This window comes from Portunus trituberculatus, chromosome 19, assembly GCF_017591435.1.
Source record: "Portunus trituberculatus isolate SZX2019 chromosome 19, ASM1759143v1, whole genome shotgun sequence".
Classification (NCBI taxonomy): Eukaryota; Metazoa; Arthropoda; class Malacostraca; order Decapoda; family Portunidae; genus Portunus; species Portunus trituberculatus.
In genome coordinates, this window is record NC_059273.1 from 16,213,090 (window position 1) to 16,223,089 (window position 10,000).

At 43.1% G+C, this 10,000-nt stretch overlaps 1 protein-coding gene across 4 annotated transcripts in view; it reads left to right on the forward strand.

Annotated features, from left to right (window-relative positions):
- The window catches only part of LOC123506108 (protein amalgam-like), a 467,137-nt gene that overhangs the window by 173,167 nt on the left and 283,970 nt on the right, over window positions 1–10,000 (forward strand). The window lies entirely within an intron of this gene.

Here is a 10,000-nt window from a genome sequence, read left to right on the forward strand (position 1 = left end):
AATGTCAGCACTTTGAGAGAATACAAGTACCTTTGTCACCTGTCTGGTTCACCTGCACAGCCTTGGCTCACCTCCTGCCATTGTTTCACTCACTTTATCCCCTGTCTTGTTGCTACTATTATCAAGAAACACAATACTACTTCTACTACTACTACTACTACTACTACTACTACTACTACTACTACTACTACTACTACTACTACTACTACTATTACTACTACACTAATATTAGATAGAGTTCAATCTGTTCCAAGTTGCCTTTCAGTTGCATGTCTTCTGTGGCTTAGAAGTTCTAAGCTAATTAGTAATTCTCTCTCTCTCTCTCTCTCTCTCTCTCTCTCTCTCTCTCTCTCTCTCTCTCTCTCTCTCTTAGCTCCACTTCATTCGTAAAAAGGATCCAGTGAGTTTGCATAATTTGAGGCTTTTCTTTTGTCTTATCAAAGAGAGGCGATAACTATCTTTCAATGAATAATTTTGCATCTTCATTACTCACATCATTAGATAAACGTTGAATATTGAGAAAGTTGCCTCGTTGCTCTACACATTCAGACTGCTTCTTATTGTCCGGAGCCGAGGTGCCGGCGCAGGATATGAAATTCCATTAATACACCGAAGTGAAAAAAAAAAAGAAGAATCAACTGCATATTTTTCTTTCCTTTTTTTATCTTTCTCAACGAAGAACAAGATTAAACAACGGCAGTGAGAGGCAATAGGAAGAAGTCTCTCTCTCTCTCTCTCTCTCTCTCTCTCTCTCTCTCTCTCTCTCTCTCTCTGATCCTATCGACTCCTATTGCTCCTCCTACTGTTCGTTCCCTTCCTTCCTGCGTCCTTCTCTGCGTCGCCTTGTCATCTTTAGGTCGGGTCTCGCCGCTAACGCACTCCCTTGCATTATCCACCTCACATCAGCTGCTCGTGCGGGTATTGGGATATCGGATCGCACAGCTGTCTCCTATTACTACCAGATAATTCCTCTTGCCCTTCAGCTTTCCCTCCTCCTTTACTCTTCCCTTCCCACACATCTGGTAAGCATTTACGATTCGTATTGTTGAGTGTCGCATTCTTCAAAGTTCTAAAATCTGATTCAGGCTGCTTTTAATGGGATCTGTTTGAGGTTATTGGAGTTTCTTGGGTGTTTTTTTTTATTATATTATTGGTAGTGGAGGGAAAAATATCGTGAAATCCATGGTCGGTATTTATAAAGTGCTTGTATCGCTTTAATGGAAGTTACTGAGGGTTTCATAGAGTTCTTTTCTTATGCTTGTTATTTCTTTATGTATAATCTGTAGGAAACGCATCAAGAGAACCTGATTCGTGTTCTTTCATGCTTAAGTCTTCTCACCAAGACAATTCCAAAGGCTAAAGAGATAATTAGTCCAGTTTTCTATGGGTGTTTAACTATTAATGGTGTGAATTCCTAGCCAAGCTATCACTAATCATACAAACACCCTTTAAAATACTAACACGAGTTATCAAATGTATGAACCAACATAACAGTGAAATGTTTAATTCTTTCAGTACCAGGACGCATTTTCATATTCATTCTGCTTACTATTGGTGATTTTAAACAGCTTCAGAAACTCATGTGAGGATTAAAATGGTGAGGAGTCTGGCCATTTATCTTCCGACCTTCATAGACCATTACTAATATAGATAAAATCGTCTAATCATATCCAAAACTCATGGTATAAAAACACGTCCCAGTACTGAAGAGGCTAAGAATATTCGACGCCTTGAACTCATTTAGGAGAAAGATTTCCGGACACTTATCCCATTCGCTTGGTCAACTCTCCCGGACCTGCTCGGTGACTGGCATCTAAGTGGGTGATTTTGTTTAGTCGCTTTTGTTACCTTTGGCCGGATATCCCCTCTTATATAAAAAAAAATTAATCATTCCTGTGGTCTTTAGAAATGCTCCTCGTGAAAGCTCAAAAGGGCGCAACACTACAAATAAAGGCTTTAGTCTCTCTATCAGGCGCAATGTTCAGCCGTGACAAAGTGTGATCGGAGTTTTGTTCTTTGGTCTGGCCGCTAGAAAAGAGAAAAAAATGGAAAAAAAATAGGGAAAAATATATTGTGCATTCGTACAGAGCAATGTGAAAAAAAAGGAAAATGGAAAAAAGCGGAAAAAATATTGTTTTGTTTTACGTGTGTGTGTGTGTGTGTGTGTGTGTGTGTGTGTGTGTGTGTGTGTGTGTGTGTGTGTGTGTGTGAGTGTGTTTGTGCGTTATTTACTGTCCTGTTTTCGTCCCCCCTGTACGCACATCTTCAGCTTTATTCCAGCTTTATTCCGAGTCTCGAGGCGTGAGGATGAAATTCGGATTTTGGCCAGATTTTCTTCTTGTGAGAGCATTGTTAGGTTTGTCTTGCTCTACATAATAGGCTTTGTTTGTACGTCCGGCTGTGTGTCCGTCTGTCTGTACTGCACACACACACACACACACACAGAGAGAGAGAGAGAGAGAGAGAGAGAGAGAGAGAGAGAGAGAGAGAGAGAGAGAGAGAGAGAGAGAGAGAGAGAGAGAGAGAGAGAGAGAGAGAGAGAGAGAGAGAGAGAGAGAGAGAGAGAGAGAGAGAGAGAGAGAGAGAGAGAGAGAGAGAGAGAGAGAGAGAGAGAGAGAGAGAGAGAGAGAGAGAGAGAGAGAGAGAGAGAGAGAGAGAGAGAGAGAGAGAGGCAGACAGACAGACAGACAGACAGACAGACAGACAGACAGACAGACAGACAGACAGACAGACAGACAGACAGACAGACAGACAGACAGACAGACAGACACACAGACACGCAGACACACAGATACACAAACACACAGTCACACAGACAGACAGACAGACAGATAGACAGAAAGATAGACAGACAGACAGATAGATAGAAAGAAAGATAGTTAGACAGACAGACAGAGAGAGACAGAGACAGAGACAGAGACAGAGAGAGAAACAGAGAGAGAGAAAAAAGTGTGTATCATATCTATATCCTACATTTTACACTTTCCACTCCACAATCACTGACTCTGCACTCGTTCACAGCCATCCACACCAATTCTTTTCCACTGTATCGCTTATATTTTGAACCCCTTTGCTCTCACCGGTACATTTTCCCACGCTTTATGATTTGCACCTTGAAACTGTAGCATGAATTACGTGTACCTGTAAAATCATTAGTAACTTTGAGCACGTAATGTTAAAAGTATTAGATAAAGTATGAGCGTCTTTAATAATGCAAAGTTATGGAATTAGGATCTTTCTTTCACTGCTGAGTTAGTCCCTTGAATCTCCTATCACTTCCTAATCCCATTGAAATTCTGCCCTATCCTTTTTTTTTTTTCTTCCATGCGTGAATTGATAATACTGTGTTCCATTTTCATGTATTTCAACGCTACCATCTTTTTTTCCCTCCTATTATTGTGTTTTTCAGTCTATCTTTTTTCTGTCTGCTTTATATTTGGAAGGAGAGAAAATGTATGATAAGAATCTTTCAATGAATAATTTTGCATCTTCTTCGTTATGCCATTCAATAGACATTTAACACCTCTGGGAAAGTTGTTCTTATGGTTCCCCTTCTTTCTCTGCCTTGCCATTACTGTTTTTTTTTTTTTTTATCTACTTCATCTTTTTTCTGCCCTTCGTTGTTGTTGTTTCCGTGCGTTTCCGTGCTGTTGTTTGTGCTTTATCGATATTTTATTGCTGGAGTTCAGGATGGGTTTCTCTCTCTCTCTCTCTCTCTCTCTCTCTCTCTCTCTCTCTCTCTCTCTCTCTCTCTCTCTCTCTCTCTCTGGGTTCATCGGTTGCAGACATTTTTTTTCCTCCTGGAAGATATAGTTTGGCTCCCTCTCCCCGCTGCACACAACCATTTCTTTTTTTTTTTCTGATTCTTCTTCTTTGTTCTTTTCATGTTTGTCTCCCACGAAGAAACAAAAAATTCTTGCCTGTTTTTTGTTTTAACTTTCCTCGAGGGAGCCTTGGGAGGAAAGGAAGTGAGGGGAGGGAAGGCATGGAGGGAAGGTGGGGCGCATCCTGTCAACCTAGTCCTCGTATTTTATTCCTGGTGCATCGCTGCTCAACACGTGGCAAGTTGACGAAGCAAGGCCCCGCTGTGCTCGCTTTTCTCTCTCCCTACCTCGCCTCCTCACCTTCTCCTATAGCAACCTTTACCAACGCGTGCATTAACATGCTTAACGCCATTTTCTCCTCTCCAGCATTCCCATCACGTGCTCTTGACACCTTTCACCTCATCGTCGCTTATTGGGCTTGATGTGTCTTGATAGTTACTGATTCTTATCTTACTTGTTAAATATCCTGTTCGATATCTATGTCTGTTACACGCCCTCAGCTCAACCCTCAGCTCCCTTGGCCTCTTCATCTCTTCCGGCTACTTTTCACCCTCACACCCGCCCATGGCACACTTCACGCCCCACACTCCTCTAAAAACCCGGGGCCTTTTCCTAATACTCGGCTACACCTCCTGTGCTCTCTGGCTCATGCTTTTTACTTTTTATGTCCTCCACAGTCACACCCTTTCTTGCAGTGCGCCGCCCTTCTTGGCCGCCCCGCAGTGATGAGGGCAACAGCGTCTCCCTCGGTCCCAACACGGCTGCGCCATCAGCATTCATTGGCACTTCCCGCCTTCCTCCCTCCTGATCCACTCTCGGAATTAATTCCTCTCCCCAGATGACCCTCGCTCCTCCTCTGTGTATATACAGATAACGCTTCCCTCGCTCCCCTCTCATATCACTTTCATCTTGCATACATTTATATGGGTTCCGCCTTCTCCTGCAAGTCGTACTGCTAAACGTTTTGTCTTGGTGGGGAGGATACTTTTACTGGCCGTGACGTGGCTCTCTTTCTCCCTTCTGATAGCGCGGGCTCGGCCTCTGCGCGAGATGGCTGATCATTGACAATCCATTACTATGATTGAGGCAGCTTTTACTACAGCCCAGGGCCACACACCGCCGCTCCGCCCCACCTAATGCCACATGCACCGCGTATGACCTGCTTTCCGTTGCCAGAGTGCCTGTGTAATGCCCCGCGGCGCACGGGAACGAGCGACACATGACACGGGGCGACTCAACACCACACGCCATGTAGTGTCGCATCACGCCACGCCAAGACACACCATGACCTGCCAGCCACGCCAGCCACGCCATCCACGCAGCAGCACGCCACTGCCTTGCCCTCATCAAGGTCACTCGAAACGTGCCTGGCCAGATTTTTTTTTCCATGCTCTCGAAATAATGCTCCTCTATTGTGCTGGAGCCATTAGATGCGAAGAGAGAGGGAAAAAAGTCAGAAAAAAGAAAAAAGGATCCTACAATGTGAATGGAACATTGTCCACGGAGAAAGACTGGTATAGTGAGGGAGCGAGGCGGCCACATGGAGCCTTCCTGACCCCTCCCCGAAGGATCATCCTCCCCTGCCTTACACCTGCGGCCAACTTTTCATGCGTAATAATTGCTTTTTTTTTTGGCCTCACCGACGTATTAAAACCCCGTGCCATTTGTCGCTGCATTAATTCTTTCTTCTTTTTCTTTTCACCCAATCGCTAACTATCCCACGGCTTCTCGCAGCCAAGCAGCTCCGATCGCTCTGTTTCCAACCCAAGCCTTGCACATTCGCAGTTTTCTTCTTTACTTCCTATCCATTCGTTTGTTTTATGAGCTCCTCTGTTCCGTCTCATTCTTTCCCTTGCCTTTTTTCTTTTTTCTATTTTCCAAACGGTTTGTTTACCTTAAAACCCAGCAGGCGCCGCGTCAACACACCACACTCTCGAGACCCTGCTAGTCACCTGCCACCCTATACCACCCTGCCCTCCACCTGTCCATGTCACCTGCATCTTGTTCGTTTACCTCTCCTACCCAAGAGAGAGAGAGAGAGAGAGAGAGAGAGAGAGAGAGAGAGAGAGAGAGAGAGAAATTCCAGAGAACACCACAAAAGGCGTGATGGAGGGATGACTCAAGAAGGAAAGACAGACAGAGGAGGAAGGAGAGGGAGAAGTGAGAAGATTCAAGGGGAGGCTTCAGCTGGAAGGCAGAGGAAGTGGAAGAAAGACAAAAGATGCAAAGGAGGCTAAGAAGGGATGCAAAGAGGGGAGGGGGAAAAAAGGAAAGAGAGGAGTGATAAGCCCAGCAGCGTCTGTCAGGAGGATGTCGGCAGCTTAGGGAGAGAGGAGATGAATACTTGAGGAGGTGGAAAATGGAGGAACTCAGAAGGAAGCGGATTATAAATTTTGGAAGGCAAATCGGTCGTGGATAATTGATAATCTCAGCGGAGCCTCGGGACTATGGAAGTGAGGGATGAGTGACACGGGCGCTACTTCCTAATGTCCAAGAGGGAGAGGTGTTCCTTGCTAATGCTGGAGACGGAGAGAGGATAATGCTGACGATAGTGGAGTGATGTAGGCTTAAATTAAGGTTAAATTTGTCGAAAAACGGGATGAACAAGGTATAAACGTGAAGGTTAAGTGGCAAAGGTACTTCTTGCTAATGTTCAGGGAGGAGAGGTGTTCCTTGCTAAAGCTGCAGGTGGGGAGGAGATAATGCTTACAGTGGAGTGGTGGAGGTGGTGAGACTACAAAAGCTCGAAAAAGGGAAAAAATAAGTTGTAGAAATGAAGGGGGTTTTTTTCTATACCATGTGGGCTTTTCACAGGAATTTATGGGCTACAGGTTAGGCAACAAAAGTGCATGTTGCTAATACTGAAGAGGAAAGGAGGCTAATTCTGATGGCACAGGAATGGCACTTACATTGAGGCTACAGATGAACGATAAGGACGAGGAACCGCAACAAAAGAGGTAAGAAAACCTATAGAAGTGAGGGACGGTTGGCAGAAGCGCTCTTGTTAATGCTGCGGATGGAGGAGGCTGATAAGAATAAATAGATTGTATAGGGCCACAGATGGTCGAGTCAGAGAAAAAATATAGAGTACTATAAGGAAAAGCAAGAGACGTGGAAGTATATCCTGCTGAGATTAGTGGGAAAGAGGACAATGTAAGATTAGAGACTATATATACCACATGAAGAAGGAAATATTATGGATAGAATAAAAAGGAAACGTATAGAGGTGTTTCCTGGTATTGATGAAAAAGAAATGCTTTGTAAAGAATAAGTTTACAGAAACATTACATAGCAAGGTAAAATACACAAAAGATAACACAGAAAGGAAGACAAAGACGTAAGTGATTGAGAAATAATACATAATCCTCGGAGTAAAGGAAGGAAAATGTAACATCAAGGACAAACAGGAGAGGAGAGGTTATATAAACACTACAGATGCTCGAGAAAGTGATTGAGTGAGACACAGGAAATACAGAGAAAAGACCCATAAAAGTGATTCACGAGTGACCTCAGAGCATTTTGTTAGAGCTGGAGGAAGGAAAGGCTATGACATGTAAAATAAGTTAATGGAAGTTAACATACAGACTACAAGTGCTCTAAAATTAATTGGGAGAACAACACAAAGAGAGAAAGGAAGAAAACTATGGGAGTGTTGAATAAGGAGGAAAGACGAATGAAAATTACATAAACACTACAACTCGTCAAAGAATGCAAGGAAATAAGAGCCAGACTGAGACGGAGAGCTATACACACATACACTGACTTTATATAGAAATAGACTGTTACAAATTTTAACTGCATAACATACTTGAAGATGAAAAAAACAGGCTAAGAGGTTGAAATGATTAAGAAAAAGACGCCCGTACGATGAAAAGGGGAATCAAATAGAGGCAGGCCGAATGAAAGGAAGGAGAAGCTGTAGAGGCCGCGGGTTGGGAGACTTTTGACGTTTACAATTTTTTAAGTTTCAAAATGCATCTTACATTTATAACATATTACGATATTGATACACGAGCTTCAGAGAGAGAGAGAGAGAGAGAGAGACAGACTGAGACTGACTTACTTTGATTCACGTCAGGGAATATGAACACGAAATATAAAGACATTCTATTCAATATATTCCTCTCTCTCTCTCTCTCTCTCTCTCTCTCTCTCTCTCTCTCTCTCTCTCTCTCTCTCTCTCTCTCTCTCTCTATCTATCTATCTATCTATCTAGCTATCTATCTATCTATCTATCTATCTATCTGTGTGTGTGTGTGTGTGTGTGTGTGTGTGTGTGTGTGTGTGTGTGTGTGTGTGTGTGTGTGTGTGTGTGTGTGTGTGTGTGTGTGTGTGTGTGTGTGTTCACTGTGTGTGTGTGGATGGAGGAGAAGCAGGGAAGCGGGACCCCAAAACATACGCTGCAAAAGAAAGCAGTTCCTTGTATGTTTATCAGAAGATCTCAGGGAGTGGTGGAGGTCAGAGTGGTTCGCTCGGTGAATGTCCCTCGTTGCTGCTTCACCGGCCGTCCTCCCGATATCTCTTGTGGCTCAAAGGAACTGGGTAATACTCAGAAGCAAGTCAAAGAAAACATAAAATACATACAGTAAGTGGACGCATTTGCTGCTGATAAGAGTGAACGATATGCCGGTTTAATACAGATAATGAAAAGCACGTGGTTAGTTTCGTGGTGATATCAAGTGGAGTATTCATCAAAGAATGGACAGCGGTCAAAGGAGGCGAGATAAATAAGAGACTATAAAAAGTGGTCTTGGATTCGTATCAGTCACTTCAGGGAATAGATATGACGATGAGTTCAAAGCACCATTGGCCATTAGTATTTACGATGAAGCATTATTGAATTATTTGCAAAGTTTACCGCCTTACATTTTGCAACGTACGTCCTTGGGCCCTCGTGGACACTTAAAACAAGATGACGGGATGCTTGAAAAACTGCAAAAGAAACACTATTGAAATCCCGCCCATTCATTTATGTTGCCTTTACCACATCCTGATTACATTTAAAAGGCTCTAGCTGAAGTTACGTGGGTATTAAGTTTTTTTTTTAGATATGACGCTGAGTTCAAAGCACCAGTGGCCATCAGTATTCACTATGAAGCATTACCGGATTGAAGATATCGTTTCTGTTTAGGAGTTCTAGACGATGGTTATCTTATGGTTGAATTACATGAAAACCTCGGTCTTCATACTAAGCTGTTTGACGACCTACACATATACAGTATTAATGGAGAATGTTACAACGCTACCTACGTACATCTTCCAAAGTCCAACTATATAGGTATGGCATTGGCAGGGACTCGAAACCAGGCTGTCTCCCACGACGCCGGAACATAACTTGCCCTAACCCACTACACCACCCACGTACCACTGATATTTCTCCTATAATGGGCTAACATAATAGAGTGCTGAAGTGTTAAGTGTCTATTAAGTGTTTCAGGGATACACTAACGCACCTACATATTAACCTGAAGCTTTTTATTCTTAAGTGTGACGACGACATAAAGTGACTATTTCTTACTGGCTGTGGTGCACGTCATTAGTATTTCAGGAGTCTATGTTATTGTAATGACAGGATTCTACATAGTTAATAAGAGAAACACCCTCGTGAACCGGAGGGTTTGGGAAGCAGTCCTTATTTGAGAACGTGAGGTAAAGGCCTGCCATCTCACCATCATTACTTTCCAAAGGCTGTAGTTGAAGATACTCGTATTTTTAAGGATATTTCTATGCTTCTAGTGATGGATTGACAAGGTTTCTAGTTTATTAAAAGGAACAACTCTTGAAAACCCTGCTAGTTGTCTCTGTGGCCTTGGAAAATTATCGTAGTGAGAGAGTAAGACATTTCTGAATACTGGCTAAATGTGATAGTGTTAAGCCCTGTAGAGTAATAATTCATTAAAGTAATTCATTCATTCCCTAGGCAGTAACACCAGACGGCGGTGTTCCCGGCAAAGGCGCCCTTAATGCTGCTCCGAGCGAGGATCTTGTCCATCATATATATTCCAATAGAAACTTTTGGCATGAATTTCAGCAAACCTAAATCTTAAAACTTTTCCTATAAAACTTGAGCCATAACCTTGCCATTCCCTTTCGGGTATTTTTCATATATTTTCATTAAATTCCGAACGCGCCGCAAGTCTTTCCCTCAAGCTTTGCCGCGGCGGGACATGATGCCA